The 18,682-nt window shown below is 40.5% G+C and overlaps 1 protein-coding gene across 2 annotated transcripts in view; it reads left to right on the top strand.

Annotated features, from left to right (window-relative positions):
- Positions 1–18,682, top strand: part of LOC140494746 (guanine nucleotide-binding protein G(I)/G(S)/G(O) subunit gamma-7-like) — a 172,181-nt gene that overhangs the window by 97,786 nt on the left and 55,713 nt on the right. The window contains exon 3 of one of the 2 annotated variants that reach the window (XM_072594304.1): positions 6,599–6,726. The exons of the other annotated variant lie outside the window; for it this stretch is intronic. The gene's annotated coding sequence lies outside the window, so the exon portion shown is untranslated. The remainder of the gene's footprint in view (positions 1–6,598; positions 6,727–18,682) is intronic. 2 annotated transcript variants of the gene reach the window in all.

Below are 18,682 nucleotides of genomic sequence, written 5' to 3' on the forward strand. Positions count from 1 at the left end.
GGATAAGTTTAGAGGAAAGCATACAATGTTGCCCTCATCCTGATGGCTGACTTGAGTGTATGGCTGCATCAAGCTGTGGGTAGACCATCGATACACAAACACCAAGTTCATGATGTACTGAAGTTCTTTCTGTCCCCAGTGTTACAAAGGATGGGTCTGGCCTCATTGCAATCGAACATTCCAAATAGTTGGACCGTTTGGTATCACATGACCTTTGTGGAAAAGTTTGTAAAGAGAAATTTGGCCACAAGTCCATCAGGGAGTGGTCAGCATGTAGCATCTTTGATTCCCTGTTGGAAAAGGATAGGGTAGGACTGTCGCGTGGTTTCATCATGTGGTTCTCTGTGCAGACTGTCAAAGTCATTTGGCAGAATATCTCATCAGAACTTTCCAACAAGCACCAGGGCATAGCTTGGCTGGTGGTGAGAAGAGAAGTTCTGTGAAGAAATGGTTAGGTGGAAACTAGGGATTCAAGATTAGAGTGGTGCTGGAAAAGCACAGCAGGTGAGGCAACATCCAAGGAGCAGGAAAACCTACACTTTTGCCCGAAACGTCGATTTTTCCTGCTCCTCAGATGCTGCCTGACCTGTTGTGCTTTTTCAGCACCACTCTAATCTTGAGTCTTATCTCTAGGACCTGCAGTACCCACCTCTGCTTTGAAAACGAGGGATGTCCATTTGATTCATTGCCACACGGGCACTGTCGATTGGGTAGATACTGCATTCCTCCCTCCCTTTTATAATGCTTCCTCTAACCCTGCCTCTGACGCTACTTTCATTTATTTTTCTTAACTGTTGTTTCACAACTTTTTGTTTTTGTTCAGAGTTATTTTTTGCCTCTGTTGAGCACTTGCACTTGTGTGGCATCTCGTGCAAGTGTCAATGCAAGAACTAAGATTAGTTTATGTATCTGTACAGTAAGATTGATCATAATTTTCTAATACCATGTTGACTGCCTTATAGCCATATATGCACGTGTAGCAATGGATTTTCTTTAAAATAGTATACAGTTTGCAGCAGTTAGTAAGAAATTCTGTCAAACATTCTGCAAAGTGCATAATGCTGATCTTGGAAGACTTATAAGTAGGGTTTGTTTCCACAGTGACATTTAGAGAATTGTAACCTACCTTAAATTTCCAGTAAAACTGCTGAATGCCCTGCAAACAATGCAACATTTTTCGCATTCCTAAAATGTCTTACTGAATAATTGTTATCTAGCCTTAGTTCAAAGGGTAGCAACTGTTTAAAAACTTCAGTCACTATGTTATACGTTGATAGAATTCTCTATGCCCTACCATGTCTATTTTATGCTTATGTATGCTCCATATATCCCTTTACGAATAAAAGAAAACTAACTAACTTTCAAATTGTAGTGAAGTCTTTAGCATGTGTATGGGTGTCTGAGGACAAAGCTTGGTATATTGAAACTGAATATACTGCCAGTCAAGTTAGTGCATATGACAAAAATCTTTCTACTTCTCGCAATAGCCACTGCCATCCCCAATACTTTTTCTGGTGCTTTTGCTGATAAGGTGCATACTTTTCCAAAATAAGCTAATATAATAAGAGAAATAATAGATGAAGATGTATTCATTTGTAGTTTTCAGTTTCTGATCTGTCACTTGCATCTATGTCAATTAAAATTCTTGAACTTCAACCCCTCCTGGCATAAAATGCTGCATGTAATGGATGGTGTGAGATAGTTATGGAAGAAAAAGAAATTCAAACAATAGTGCAAATTACTGGTTGTGAGTATTCTATATTGAGCATTTTAATACAATGCTTTGAATTGCTGTAGAGCTGAGTTCCAAGAGGAAATAAGCAGACAATGAGGTGAAATCATGTCTCACATCTTTCCTTAGATTAGATACTGAAGGAAAGTGTGGGAGTTTTTGGGACACGGGGACTTACTCACATGATGATTAGTCATGCCTTTCACAGAATAATGCTCAGTAACAGATATGAGTCGAATCACATGAGCTTAAGTGAATTTGCAATATGTTGTGATGTATTGCAAATTGGGTTGTGTGGATCAGACGGAATTCATTCAATGTCCGAGCTGGGGAAGTCAAGCTTTTCTCTCTCGTTGTTTACAGTAGTATCCTCTGTGGACCAAATTGACTGTCGACACATTGCTATTTCTAGCAGTATTTCTATAGGGTCATAGAGTTGTACAGCATGGAAACAGACCTTTCGGTCCAACTCGTCCATGCTGACCAGCTATCCTAAACTGATCTAGTCCCATTTGCTGGCATTTGGCCCATAATCCCTCTAAGCCTTTCATGTTCATGTACCCATCCAGATGCCTTTTAAATGTTGTAATTATACCAGCCTCCACCACCATCTCTGGCAGTTCATTCCATACATGCCCAACCATCTGTGAAAAAATTGCCCCTTAGATCCCTTGAATATATAATCTGAGCTGATATTCCAGAGCAGGAACTGAAGGGTGTCATGTTGAGGTGCTTTTGGCAGAAATGTAAAACTGAGACAGTACCTCCCCCCCCCCCCTCAGGTGAATGCAAAATATCCTATACCACTATTTTGAAGAAGCATAGTGGAATTCTTCCTGGTATGCTGTCAATATTTATCCCTCAACCACTGTCTGAAAACAGATTAGCTAGTCATCTTAATGTCGCTTTTGGAATCATACTGCCACCTATGTTGCACTGGAATAGTGACCACAGTTGAGAAGTTCTTATTTGGCTACAAAGTGCTTTTGGGATGCCTTGAGATAGTGAAAGGGACTACATAACTAGTGAAGAATTATTTTGAAGTACACAATTAAATCTCATGTAGATTTCAATGCTGCTGAATCTACCATATCAATGAGAGAAATTGGCAGCTAGAAAACTACTGCAAGAATTTTGATATCACGTTTGGGCAAGTGGAAGAGGCAATTCAAAGGGCTACCTTGGCTCATATGGGGGTTGAACATACTCTAAACCTTTGAGCTTACTGGCCCAGAAGGGCACCTTTACTGAAAGTATTAAAGGCTTAAAGTTTCCAATTCATCGTGTTCGTGAGTTGAAGACGTTGCAGCCATGACCTGTATCAGTTCTGAGTTATCCTTGCTTGCAAGGAAACCCCTGCCTTGAACCTGAAGTCCATCTGGGAAAAGGTATTCCCAGAGTGCTGCTGGAGAGGGACTTTTAGAATTTTGACCCAGAGATGATAAAGGGATTGCCATACATTTCCAGGACAAGACGGTTTTCCCATGTGCCCATCACCATTGTCTTTTGGTTATTAACTCAGACGAGTGGGCTTTGGTTGGAGCCAGCATTTATGGTTTATGCCGAGTTGCCCTTTAGAAGATGGTCATGGGTTGTTGTCTTGAATTGCTGCAGTATTTTTGGTTCTTGTCTAGGTGTAGATTTGTGGTTTCAAAACTGCTATCATAGGAAAGTTGGTGAGTTGCTGATGCTGATAATATGCAACTTTGGTATTTTGGGTGTGGGAGAGTGGATTCTTAAGGGGATGGATGGGATGACAGTCAAGTGGACTGTTTTGAGCTTACAGTATTAGAACTGGCAAATGATGAATTTTCTGTCATTGTTCCTGGTTCTTCTTTTGTATATAATGGAAAGACTTCTGGAGTCAGGAAATAAGTCACGGTACACAGTACCCAGCCTCTTGCTAATTTCATATATCATATATCATAGAGCATAGATCACAGAACAGTATAGCACATCACAGGCCCTTCAGCCCTCGATGTTGTGCCTGCCTTTTATCCTACTCGAAGATCACACTACCCTACGCGCACCCTTCATTGTACTAATTTCCATGTGCCTATCCAAGAATCACTTCAATGTCCCTAATGTATCTGACTGTACGACCGTTGCTATCAGTGCATTCCATACACCCACTGCTCCCAGAGTAAAGAATCTACCTCTGTCTCCCCTAAACCTTTCTCCAGTTACCTTAAAATTATGCCCCCTCGTGATAGATATTTCTGCCATGGGAAAAGGTGTGTGGCTATCCACTCTATCTATGCCTCTCAACATCTTGTACACATCTATCAAGTCACCTCTCATCCTTCTTTGCTCCAATGAGGAAAGCCCTAGCTCCCTCAATCGTTCTTCACAAGAGATGACCTCCGGTCCAGGCAACATCCTGGTAAATCACCTCTGCACCCTCTCTAAAGCTTCTGCATCTTTCCATTAATGAGGTAAACAGAACTGAATGCAATATTCTAAGTTTGGTCTAACCATGGCTGTATAGAGCTGCAACATAACCTCACGGCTCTGAAACACAATCCCCCTCCTAATGAACCCTACGCACCATATGCCACCTTAACAACCCTATCAACTTGGGTGGCAACTTTGAGGGATCTGTGGACATGGATTCCAAGATCTGTCTGTTTCTCCACACTGCCAAGAATCCTGCCTTTAATCCTGCATTCTCCATTCAAATTTGACCTTCCAAAGTGAATGACTTCACACTTTTCCAGGTTGAACTCCGTCTGCCATTTTTTAAGATCAGAGTGGTGCTGGAAAAGCACAGCAGATAGGTGGCATCCGAGGAGCAGGAAAATCAACGTTTCGGGCAAAAGCCCTTCATCAGGAACTCTGGTTTGCAACATCTGCAGTCCTCACTTTTGCCCAGTCCATCTGCCACTTGTCAGCACAGTGTCTGCATCCTGTCAAGTCTCGTTGCTACCTACAACGGCCCTTCACACTATCCACATCTCCACCATACATGTCATCGCCTGAAGCGTCAATTCTCCGGCACCTCGGATGCTGCCTGACCCACTGTGCTTTTCCAACACCACATTCTCGACTCTGATCTCCAGCATCCTGCAGTCCTCACTTTCTCCTGGGTGACCTTATTGAGGTTTATAAATTCATGCTGGACATAGATATGGTGAATGACAAAGGTCTTTTCCCTCTGGTGGGGAGTTCAAAACTAGGGGACTTTTTTTTTTAAAAGTTGAGTGGAGAAAGATTTAAAAAGGACATGGGGAAACATTTTTGCATAGTGGTTCATGTGTGAAATGAACTACCAGGGAAAGTGATGGATGGGGTGCAGTTATGGCATTTAAAAGACATTTGGATTGTCTTTTGAGCAACTGAATCGCAGATACGGGTTGCCCAGCAGAAATTTTCAGTTTTTTTTCAGGTTAGGGATTTCATCCAGAAGAAGACTACGCTTCTCACTAAGCCCTATAACCCCAATGCAGAGAGGTTGTTGCTAAGTTCCACAAGCACCTTTTCGGTTAGTGCCCTCTATCACCTGCTGGGTGGCAGGGCCTGGCAGGATATTAACTGGTTATGAACAGAACAAAACAGAACAATACAGTGCAGTACAGGCCCTTTGGCCCTCGATGTTGTGCCGATTCAAGCCCACCTAATCTACACTAGCCCACTATCCTCCATATGCCTATCCAATGCCCGTTTAAATGCCCATAAAGAGGGAGAGTCCACCACTGCTACTGGCAGGGCATTCCATGAACTAAGAGAGGTTCGCAATTGGAAAAGCACAGTGGGTCAGGCAGCATCCGAGGTGCTGGAGAATTGACGCTTCAGGCGATGACATGCATGTTGGAGGAGATGTGGATAGTTATGAGAGGTCTGGGAGCAAAAGCTGGAGTGGAGATCTCTTCTGAAATGTGGGAGAATGTTTTGAAAGATCTCGATCTGTAATAGGACATGTGCTACGCATTAAAAGTTCTGCACAGTGTTCATCTGGCACCAGACTGTCTGGCAAAGTTTAAAAAAAGGGGCAACTTCAGTGTGTCCCAAATGTAAAATAAGTGTAGGTACTCTTACCCATTGCTTCTGGACATGCCCCAGGCTCAGTGTTTATTGGATCGCCGTGGCGGGAGAGATAGGGAGGGTATTGAGGACTGAAGTCAAAGTAGACCCGATATCTCTCCTCTTAGGTCTACCAAATTTACCATCTTTAGACTGGCATGGGAAGAAACTATTTAATATTCTTGCATACTGTGCACGGAAAAATATTCTGATGAATTGGGTGTCTGAGAACCCACTGGGCTTGCTGCGATGGCAGAAATTAATTATGGAGCACATTCCCTTGGACTTTTTTACAAACATGGTGCACCACACAGCAGACCATTTTTAGAAGACATGGCAGCCCTACTTGAGTATAGATTTGTCAGTTACCTTAACTAGCGCATTTGTTTAACCAAGATGGTTAGGTTACTCTTTGGAGGGTTGAAGTGCCTATTTCCACACTAGGAAATCTAATCTAATCTAAAAAGGCATCAGTGATGCTACATGGGTTTTGGGGCGACACGGTGGCTCAGTGGTTAGCACTGCTGCCTCACCGCACCAGGGTCCCAGGGTCCATTCCAGTCTTGGGTGACTGTCTGTGTGGAGTTTGCGCATTCTCCCCGTGACTGCATGGGTTTCCTCTGGGTGCTCCAGTTTCTGAATCCCACTGTCCAAAGATGTGCAGGGCAAGTGAATTGGCCGTGGTAAGTTGTCCATAGTGTTAGGTCAGGGGTGGGGAACCTGTGGTCTTCAGGCCATTGTGTATGGCCTTTTGAATGAATCCAAATTCTGCAGACAAATCTTTTATGTTTTATTAATATGTCTTTTTTCATCCTTTATTATTTTTATTTTTATTTTAATCTGCAGGAATGTAGATGTAAGGTTACAAATAGGTCAGTCATCTAGAGGATCAGCTAAAACTGCAGACCTCCATGCTGCAACCAAATATTCAAATGCTTTCCTACAAAAAGCAGTCACAACAAAGTCATTAAAAGGTTAGTTAACTTTAGAATTAACATTTTTAAAAATTTTTTTTGGTTGGTTAGTACATAGTAGTTAGATTTTTACAAAAATATGTGAATTTTGAAGAATATATAATTGAAGTTTCTTGGATGCGTTCTTATTAGATTACAACTAACCTAATGCAGCCTTCCAACGTGGAAAGGTTCCCCACCTCTGTTAGGTGCAATAGTCAGAGGGAAATGGGTCTGGGTGGGTGACTCTTTGGAGGGTTGGTGTGGATTGGTTGGGCCGAAGGGCCTGTTTCTGCATTGTAAGTAATGTAATCTAATTTGTGGGTTTTTTTCTTTTTATTATACTGATATTTGTTACTGATCGTATTTTTCAATAATTTTATATGTTTGTAAAGTTAAAAAAATTTGCTAATAAATATATTTACCAAAAAAAGACATTTTGATAAGTACATGAATAGGAAAGATTTGGAAGGATATGGGCCAAGCACAGGCAGGTGGGACAAGTTAGTTCGCCAGCATGTTTGGCGTGGACTGATTGGTCCAAAGGGTCTGTTTTCATGTTGTATGATTCTGATTTGAAAATGGTATTCAGCAAATTGTTAGAATGGCAGGTCAACACCGCAAAGTCCTGATGGGTTTTGTGTTCGTGACTTAAAAGATGTAGCTGGTGAGATAAATTATGACTTGCTTTTAATTTTTCAAAATTCACTAGATTCAGGAAAGGCTCCAGTCTATTGGAAAGTAGTATTGGTAACTCCTTTATTCAAAAGGCGTGGGCGACCAAACCAGGAAACTATTGTTGGCTAATTTAACTCTATCGGAATGAAAATGTTAGCCGTTATCAATAACATTATAGCAGGGCACTTGGATAAATTCAAGATAGGCAAAGTTAGTTTTGTGAAAAGAATAACATTTAACCAGATTATTTAGGGTTCTGTGTATAATGGGTTAAGGGGAAGTAGTGGATGTAATGTCCTTACATTTCCAGAAGACATTTGACAAGGTGCCACATCAAATCAAAATAAAATGTCATGAAGTAGGGGATAATATTTTGGCATAGTTAAGAGCTGGCTAATAGCAATTCTAGGAAATATTGCAGGCCTAAATAGGTTATTTTATGATTAGAAAGATGTGAAGTGGTATGCCTCAGTGTTTTATAAATTATGTAAATGATTTGGCTTCCTTTGATATCAATGACCTTCAGTTCTATCAACCATGAAGGATTATGGATTATCCTCTCATTCAGCTGCCTGAAGAAATTCTTCTTCATTATATCCATCTGCATCAAGACATGCAAGCTGTGATCTTCAACGGATCCACCATAGACCCAATGCAAGTGCAAACTGGAGTCAAAGAGCTACATCACCACACCAACACACTTGTCCGTCCTCCTTACTACAACATTCCACCCATATCCATGAAGTTCCCAACCAGAGTTAAGGTAATATACAGGATGAGTGGGAAACTGTTCAACCTTTATCTTCAGATAGAACCAAGATCACCTCAATTTCTGTCATCGAGCTGCAGTACGCTGACAATACCTGTGTGTGCATGCTGAGGCTAAGATACAAGCCACCTTTGCATTCACTGCATATGGGAGAGTACAGTCAGTTCTTTTATGATGTGATGGCTGCATTCTTGTGTGACCCCACATTATACAGAAATTCTGCTTTAGAAACAGCGTCCCCAAGTTGTCAATTGCTTTACAGACTCCACCGTGAGGTGGGATAGTGGCTCAGTAAGTAGCACTGTTGCCTCACAGTACCAGAGACCAGAGTTTGATTCCCACCTTGGGTGACTGTCTGTGTGGAGTTTGCACATTCTCCCTGTCTGCGTGCGTTTTCTCCCACAGTCCAAAGATGTGCAGGTTAGGTGACTTGACCATGCTAAATTGCCCATAGTGTTCAGGGGTGTGTAGGTTAGGTGCATTAGTCTGGGGTAAATGTAGAGTAGTAGGGGAATGGGTCTGGGTGGGTTACTCTTTGGAGGGTGGCTTTGGACTTGTCGGGCCAAAGGGCCTGTTTCCACACTGTAGCGATTCTATGAATTCACATTGACCAATTGCACGTTCAAGCAGAATGACGTGTATACTTCTGAGTCAACTGGGAAAAAAAGGTTCTTTTACCAGCCTGCTCCTGCCATGAAGCATCACCTCCTCTCCACTCAATTGAACATCATTGCTCAGTGCGAGCAAATGTTAACAATGAAATCCGATGTCGACTCCAATGTGTCAGTACAACCTTCGAACCCTGTTCCTCAGGTGTCCAAATTCTCAGTCCTTTCAAACCCAGTATGAAGCTTATGGTCCATAAGCTTGTAAATGCATCAGAAACCTGGACAGTGTACAACAGACACCTCAAATCCCTGGAAAATTGTAACAAGCACTGCCAAAAGTCCTGTAAATTTACTGGTGAGTGTACCAATGTGAGTGGCTTCTCCCAGGCCAGTATACTCCATATACTGGTCATGATCAACAGTGTTGGGTGGGCCACATGCCTGACAAACTATTCCCTCAATGAGCGCTTTACTCCAAACTCCACAATGGTAAGGAGGAAGAAACGCTACAAGAACACACTGAAAGCCCATCTAAATAAATGTAGCATCCCCCATCACCATGTATGTGTTACTTACCCTAAAACACACAAAGGAGAAGCACTTGAGAAAGCACTGACCACTTAACCATCACCATGTGGAAGCCAAGAGTAAGCAGTGGAAAGAGATTGCAAAATCGAGTGCCCCCCACCCAAAACCACAACCACCACCAAAGCAAGCACTACCTGCTGCACCTGTGGCAATGTCTGTGCCTCCAGGGTTCGAATGCTTAGCCATTGCAGAAACCCCACCTACCCCCTTCCAGAGTAGAAGCAAGTCATCTTTCATCCTGAGCGATTGATAAAGAAGTAGAAGAGAGTGTATATGCTTAGTAGCTGCATGTGAGAATGCTGCCTCTTGTGGGACAACAGACAGAACTTTCAAAAGCATTATGCTGACATTACTCCTGTGGCATTCTGAATGATGTAATTGTCATTCTGAATGATGTAATTGTCATTCTGAATGATGTAATTGCCATTCACTCACATTGTAAAACAGTGCTAGTTATCCTGTACCTTACACATTGATGACTTGAAGATCATGGTCATTGCATTAGTGGCAAGTGGAGAATTGTTGTCTATTTTTATATTCAACATTTATGCATGAACCTTTGAAACAGCACATTTTCTAACTTTGATTTAGTCATTTGATATTTTGGAGAATGTTGGTAGATTGTTAACAAACTTCAGAGAAAATTCCAGGCATTTATTTACAACAAACTGAAGTGGAACCTGGCAACACTGATGCAATAGCTTTTGTGTATTACAGCATTTTAAAAGTTTCTTAGGATTGCACGTACTTAGATCAACCTTTCACACACATCTAAACTTATTGTCTTTGTACCTGTTAATCTGTTGGTATTTAATTACATTATATAAAATAATAAAAGCATTTTGTGGGTGGCATGGTGGCACAGTGGTTAGCACTGCTGCCTCACAGCGTCAGAGACCTGGGTTCAGTTCCCGCCTCAGGCAACTGTTTGTGTGGAGTTTCCCCCAGGTGCACCAGTTTTCTTCCACAATCCAAAGATGTGCAGGTTGGGTGAATTGGCCATGCTGAATTGCCCGAAGTGTCAGGTGAAGGGGTAAGTATAGGGGAATGGGTCTGGGTGGGTTGCTGTTCGGAGGGTCCATGTGGACTTGTTGGGCCGAAGGTCCTGTTTCCACACTGTAAGTAATCTAATCATTTTCAAACACGTTTTGTCTTGCCTATCAATACAAGTACAGTTTGGCACATGTATGACTATTGTTCCCTGTTTATCAACTTCAGTCAGTGGATGCATTTTAACTTTGTGGGCAGCAAATTTTATATTCGAAGAGTGAAGCGTATAATTTGACACTTAATGCAGTTTTAATGAAGTGCTATTTTTGGGTGAGATGTCAAACTGAACCCCCATGTGCCTGTTCAACTATTGTCACCAAAGCAGATTAATTGACGCAGAGGCCAAAATACTGCAGAATTTGGAAATCTGAAGAACAAAGTGCTGGAAATATTTTGCGAGTGTGCATTTGCTGCTTTGTAGTCTCTTGTTATATGAAAATTGGTTGTTAGACTTGTCTATAAAATGGTAGCCACACTCTCATTCACACATTGGTTGTAAATTATTTTGGCTTCTTCTGAAGGTCTGAAAGGAACAATTGAAATGCAAGTTATTTTGTTTTCATTAATTTTCTTAGTGTTTTTCTTTCAACTGTTAGTTATTTTCTCAGTTAATTATTCATTGTGCGAATTCTGTTTGCATTGCACTGTAAATGAGAACTTTGTTTTACACTAGTATAACAAATAGTTCAATAATTTTCATTGCATGAAAATAAATTCATAGGCCTTGCTTGCATTGTATGAATTTACAACTTAATAGATTTTGGCTATCTTTTGCATTGATGCAACATAAGTAACACATCTTTAAGATCGTGTGTGTGTGTGTGTGTGTGTGTTCAAATTGTTTCTGTGCCATCCAAGTGCTGTATACTGCATTTCTTCTTTCTGAACTTGGGGTTCATTTCTGATCTTTACTGTGCTGTACTTACTAAGCCGGTACCTCTTTGTTCAAACTATCCATCTTGCATGCTGATTGAGTCAAGTCTCTAATCTATTTCTCGATCTCCAGTTTGCATTTGTAATAAATCATAATTTTGCTGTAAAGTTCTAATAACCATTTATTAGTGTACATTTTCTTTCTTCATGAAAGTAAATGTTTTGAATGTAGCATGTCAGTCTGTTATACCTGAATTATAAACTTAAGGTTTTTGTTACATCATAAAGCTACCTAATAACAAACCCTATTTGTTTGAACTATGTTAACTTACTATGTTACTTTACTTCAACCAAGTATTGGGATGTGTAAATAAACTAAACTCAAAAGCCTATTATTACGATGCGCGTATAATACTACAGATCTAAGAGCGATATCGATCAGCTTCAGTAAAGTTTAATGTTTATCTTGTGGCATTCATAGAGTCATAGAGATGTACAGCATGGAAACAGACCCCTCGTCCATGCCGACCAGATATTCCAACCTATTCTAGTCCCATTTACCAGCACTTGGCCTATATCCCTCCAAACCCTACCTATTCATATATCCATCCAGGTATCTATTTTAAATGTTGCAATTGTACCAGCCTCCACCACTTCCTCTGGCAGCTCATTCCACACATGCACCACCCTCTGTGTGAAAAAGTTGCCCCTATCACTTCTAGTTCTGGATTCCCCCACCCCAGGGAAAAGACTTTGTCTGTTTACCCTATCCATGCTCCTCATGATTTTATATACCTCTATAAGGTCAGCCTCCAGTGCTTCAGGGAAAACATCCCCAGCTTATTTAGATTCTCCCTATAGCGCCAATCCTCCAATCCTGACTTCAGCCTTGCAAATCGTTTCTGAATCCTTTCAAGTTTCACAACATCCTTCTGATATGATAGGAAGGAGACCAGAATAGTGCGCAATATGCCAAAAGTGGCCTAACCAGCGTCCTGTACAGCCGCAACAGGACCCCTCAACCTCTATTCCTAATACTCTGACTAATAAAGAAAAGCATACCAAATGTCGCCTGCACTATCCTATCTACCTGCGACTCTACTTTCAAATTGCTCTGAACCTGCACTCCAAGGTCTCCTTGTTCAGCGTCACTCCCTAGGACCTTACTATTAAGTGTATAGGTCCTGCTCTGTACTACCTTAGCAGCTATTGTGTTAATTATTTAACTACGAACATAATGTTAACCATGTGGTTATCAGTATCATTCAAATGTTTCTTCTGGCTTGCTATTTCTGTGCCTTGGGAAGAAAATTACTAAGGGTAACATGAAGGAGACTTGAAGAAAGACAGAAGACTTTCACGTGAAGGCAACTTGACTATGTGTGGGTGACCGAACTGAAAATTATGACACAGTAAGGCACGCAAGTAGGTTAGCCTATGAGGAAAGAGGCAATAACTAACAAGGGTGCAATTTATTTAGTCTTTGACTTAGTATTTGATTACCCATAAAATCAATCTTAAAATTAATAACTTCCATGCGTGTATAATTTTTCTGTTTTTGTACTTACAATGCTATATGCTTGCTGATAGGGTAGGTCTCTGGTAATGATGTTCTGTGACAATGTACCAGTTATGGGTGACCCTCCATTCTGATGCCCCGCCACCCCTCACCCCCACCCCCATATGATGATGTTGATCTGTCTCCTCTTTTTGGCCACACCTTCAGTGAAAACTGCAACGTGTGTTCTATATCATACTACTGAATCAGCATATTCAAGTTTTTAACTACTTTTAGTCACTTTGAGAATTTAACAATATTTTCTCTTCCATGGTCTGCCAATTCTGCTGTATGACAATCGGTGCTTGCACTTGAAGATTTCTTGGAAAATTATCCAAAAATTATTCAAAATTGCTCTTAAGCCATTAATCGTTGCCATTTGTGAGCTGCTACTGATGTGGTCATTTGATAGATGTGGTGAATTATGGTACTATTTTTAGCACTTTTTATTAAAGCTTTTGCAATAAGGATTTGGATTCTGTCTCTTCAGAGAATTAGTCACTAATTTGTACATGTTGTCAGCAAGATAAAATGTTTTTCACATTCTGTGTCAGTTGTTGAACAGTAAGTAAACTGTTTTTTTCCTGACATGAATGGGAGCATTCTTAATTGTTCACCAAATATGGATATATGCAAATAGAATCAGAACAACTAGTGCTGTCATCCTTTTCTCATTCCTGTAAAATTCAATTCCAACTGTGGTTGCTAAGTTGGATAGCTTATTCAGCTATTCAGTGTCTTGGATGAAACTAAAAATGGAGCAAGCTCTTTGTCCTAAGCCCAAAAAAAAGAAGAAAGGGAACCAAGATCTTTAAAGCACAGTGACTGCTGTGATTTCTCTCAGTATCTCTTGCCAATATTTTCTAGGCGCGTAATTGCTACTGATCAAATTAAACTCTCATGTGACAAGGTCGCTGTGTAAAACAAAAATAGTAACTTTAGGCTTTAAGAAAAATATTTGAGCTTCTGGTTGAGGGAGGCATTTATTTTTATTAATCCAGTTATCCTTCCCAGAGGTTGACCACCTCCTCCTCATGTTTTTGATTGTGATCATGTTAGTTCCAGAAACATTTCAGTTCTATTTTTGATTTTTTTAAAAATGTTCTTCTGATTTATCTGCCTATTTTAATGGAATGGACTGTTGCAGGCACCAGTAACTAGCACCACCCCAAACTGCCTTTAATCCAGGTTTGAATCTAGATAGTTAGTACTGTTGTCGATTTAGCTGTGTGCAGCATCATTATTGAGTTTGATCCCATTTTCACCTCACATTAAAAACAAACATCTTAAAGAGGTGTCACTGGATTATGATCAAGAGTGGAATCCTGCCTTATGTTTCAAAGAAGTGTCGAGTTCAATTTCCATCCACTGTGAACCTGGCTGATAATCAACTGAGAATAGATTTGAGTTTAAATGTATGCCAGAAATAGCTAACTTGATTTTGGCATAAGAACATGGGAAGAAGGCCAATCATCCCCTTAAGCAAGTTGCAGAGTTCAATTTGATCATATTCGATCTGGATGTTCATTCTATTTACAACAGTATCATTGCCTATTATAAGTGTTGATTTGGAAATGCCGGTGTTGGACTGGGGTGTACAAAGTTAAAAATCACACAACACCAGGTTATAATCCAACAGGTTTAATTGGAAGCACACTAGCTTTCGGAGTGACGCTCCTTCATCAAGTGGTAGTGACTACCACCTGATGAAGGAGCGTCACTCCGAAAGCTCGTGTGCTTCCAATTAAACCTGTTGGACTATAACCTGGTGTTGTGATTTTTAACTTATTATAAGTGTGATGCTCTGTCTTGAAAATTTCAGTTGCTTCCTTATCCACTGCATTTTTGGGAGGCAGAATGCCAGGTTTCCACTATGTTCTGTGAGAAAAGTTCTTACTGGTGTCTGATTCTGAATAATCCAGCTGATTTTGAGATGTGTCCCTATTTTCTCCCACGCCTAGTTGTGAATTCCATTACCAGAGAGAAAAATTCTCGGTCTATGCTCTCAAATCCTTTTATCGTTTTAGGCGAATCAATTACATCACTCATCAAACTCCTGACTTTTTAAGAGAGTGCAACAAAGTTTATGCAAACTATTTTACCCTTTTAATAAATTAGCAGTGAACTTAAGCTTCACAGAACATTTTCTTGCAAATTGTGTCTGGGAATTTTAGTGGTATTCTTGCATTTTCCCTTTTTCCTCTCTCCCTTTCCTACACATTTAGCAGCCCAGTTGTGCCCTCCATGCAGGCATGGAATAGAGGCCAGGTGTTGCCTCTTACAAATATGAGAACCTTTCATTTTGTTTCAGAGGATGCCTAGCAGCCAGCCTGAATTCTAATATAGATGACATTGATAAAATGTGAAGAAAAGTAAAATGCCTAACAATTTTTGTTGCATTTCAGTAATCTAAATATTTTAAATTTGATAAAATAGCAAATCAGTGTAAATAAGTAAAGTTGAATTTTTGATTCGCTGAATTCTTGGAGAAGTGTTCCCCAGTGAGCTTTTCTGCTTACAGGCTAATTTTGAACTTCACTATATTATTTTAAATTACATATAAATACAAAATATCAAAAATTAAGCTTTAATTTGCCATGAAAAGGCAGGTTTGCATCTCCTGCTAATTCCACTTCCTTTATTCTGGTTGTAAGATATCAGATGGTTGTAAAGTATTGTAGTGGATTGCAGGATTAAATGGATTATTGATAGAATTACAATGATAAAGTATGCAAACCACTGTAAATCTTGCAACAGGAATGAATGGTGCATCGATGGGCCATCATCAACTAGGGGAAAGTGAGGACTGCAGATGCTGGAGATTACAGTAGAGAGTGTGGTGCTGGAAAAGCCTAGCAGGTTAAGCAGCATCCAAGAAGCAGGAAAATCGACATTTCAGGCAAGCCACATTCCTGGTGAAGGGCTTTTGCCCAAAACATAGATTTTCCTGCTCCTCAGATGCTGCCTGACCAGCTGTGCTTTTCCAACACCACGCTTTCGACATTGATGGGTCATGTCATACCCCAGCGATAGTAGTCATTGCCAGTATAGCTTTGGTTATTCAGAATTGCACGAAACTAATATTTAGTGATTATGAAGGGCTTTGAGATTTGCAAGAGTATTTTGTGCATCACAACACCCAAAATACTTTTTTAATAGCACTTTTTAACTCCTGAGCCCCAAAATGCTTCATTTCTAATAAAGAACCCTTGAAGTGTATGTGTTTCAATGTAGGGAAATGTGGAAGACAATTTGCAAAAGAGAAAATTCCCAGAAGTGAGAAATAACCAGATAATGTGTTTTAATGATGTTTATCGGGGCCTTAATGTTGGTCAGGACAGCACTGCTATCATTTTGAATGCTGCTGAGATCCTCTCTGGTCCAACTGAGGTGGGGATTTCTTCAGAAATATCAATCTTGTTTATTATTATTTTTAATTAGTCTGTTCAGAAATTTTGTGGTAAACATCTGGGCAGGTAGGACTTGAACAAAAGATGGTGGCACTCCCACTTTGGCCCAAGAGCCTTGCAGTCTTGTTTGTGTATCCAAAGTTCTGGTATGAAACTTAAGAACATAACCTCCTGAATGCACAAAATCACTTTCACCTGCTTAGATTTGCACACTACTTTACATGCAGTTTCTCAATTGCCAGTTGTTCTCTTATCCAAGTAGCCATTATTCTGTGTAGAACTGACTTTAGTAGCATCAGACTTTGTTTAAGTTATGCTGTTGTTCCCCTGATTTTCCAGATGATTGTAATTTCCAGCCAGAATCTTTGACGTAAGGTACTTTAATTACTTTTAAAAACAAGCCTGCAAATGTCTCTGAGGTCAGATAACTCAGTCTAGAGAAGGATCAAACCTGGGCTTTTGCTTATCAGTATAGCAAGTAACACATTGGGGAGTGCCAATACCCACTGAACCAGTGTCCTATCTGTGCCAGAGTTAGGGAAAGGTGCACTTCTGCAGTTGAAATTTATCGAGAGTCTTTAAGTTAGAGAGTAAGGGTATAGTTGCATCTAAACCAATTGGTAAATCATTGTGGAGCATTTGATGTATAAAACTGCCAACTTTCCACCTTCTGTGAGAGAGACAAATTTGAAAGTGAGCCCCAAGTTCAGAGGAGAGGAACAAATTGTTTTGAAGCACACGGTTGCAGTAACTAAAGGCAATGGATTGCAGATAATTGGAAATGAATAGGAGATTTTGTCACTGAACCTGACTAGCTTAGCTAAACCAGGATAGTTACGGAGGAGTTGGGACTGATATTCCTGCAGCTGATCTCCATGTTTTTGACACAATCATGTCCAGGGGTCAGGTTAGGGCAAAGATAGGACATTGTACGCTTTCTATATTTGAAGACCTGTCTGCTTTACTTAGTTAATAGCACTTTCATCTCGAGTAAAAGTTGTCTTTGTAAGCTGAACTGCAAAAGTTGAACTCGTACACTTTTTAAAATCAAGATTACAACATTGGTGCTGGGTCCACTGCTGATACAATGGAAACAGACCATGATTAAAACAAACTACAATGGCTAAGTCAATCTAATCATAAGCTCTGAATATAGGGGTGTATTGTCAGGGAGGCGGATATGAATATTGTGGCAACAGCTGTTGAAGGATTGTTGTATGGCAGTAAAAGTGTGAGCTCATTTGTTATATTTTTTTTAAAAGACAGAAATGCCTCAGACAGGTGCAGGCAGCACACATCTCAATTGTTTCCTTAATAATGGGAAAGCCATGTTGATTGTCATTCAGATGCATTACAGGCAAGCCTCGATTATCCAAATGAGATGGGTCAGCACTATTTTGTTTGGATAATTGATTATTCGGTTAATTGATTTAATGCCTCTCCTCTGGGGCTCGAGTTTTCTGAGGTTTCCTTTTTTCTCGCTCTGCCTGCCTTGCTCCCTCTCTCTGTCTCAGGGTTCGTTTCTGAGCAGACGCACACTTAAGGGATCTGCAGCATTGCAAATTGTGCTTCCAATTAAACCTGTTGAACTATAACCTGGTTTTGTGATTTTTAACTTATTATAAGTGTGATGCTCTGTGATGCGCCCCCCCCCCCCGGGGCAGCTGAACTGGACACCAACAGTAAGGCTGTTGCTGCCTTTTGCCGTGTGAGTCTCCAAATAGCACAAACACACATGTACATACACACACAAGTTTCTGCTGCAGCTTTTTGACAGGTTCCACCGTTGCCCTGAACAGGACAATGTTAGAGAGAGAAATTATCAGGGAAATGGGGTTTAGGGTACACCCCTGTATAGAACTCCAGGGATAGCGTGGGGGGAGACAGAACGCATGCGTGGGCGGTCAGTCATTTGGAGACGGTGCCCAGGCCCCCATCAATGTCTGGACCGTTCTCGGCAGCATTTCAGTAACCTGGGTTCATTTTTAATCATTATAAACAAAAGATGGAAACAGTACTGAAACATGTTTTTGATGTAATGTTTCTATCAGGACCTTGAGATCTTCTTTGGATAATCAGAAATTCAGATAACTTTTATTCAGATAATTGAGGTTCCTCTTGTATAATTAAATGAGGTATAGTTTGTTTTTGATTGCCAAATAACCAAAGCTGTCCTTTGCATTTGATATAGTTTGCAGAAAGTGAGGACTGCAGATGCTGAAGATCAGAGTCGAAGTGTGTAGTGCTGGAAAAGCCCAGCCGGTCAGGCAGCATCTGAGGAGCAGCAGAATTGACATTTCGGGCATAGCCCTTTTCCAGTATGTGTTCAATATCCTCAATACCTGTATGAGGACAATTTATCCTAGGATACAGCTTAATGTGAAGGTGGAATAAAAAAAATTTTCAATGGAAATGGTGAATAACAAGCAAATGGCTACCATGC

Source organism: Chiloscyllium punctatum, chromosome 24, assembly GCF_047496795.1.
Source record: "Chiloscyllium punctatum isolate Juve2018m chromosome 24, sChiPun1.3, whole genome shotgun sequence".
In the NCBI taxonomy this organism is placed as follows: domain Eukaryota; kingdom Metazoa; phylum Chordata; class Chondrichthyes; order Orectolobiformes; family Hemiscylliidae; genus Chiloscyllium; species Chiloscyllium punctatum.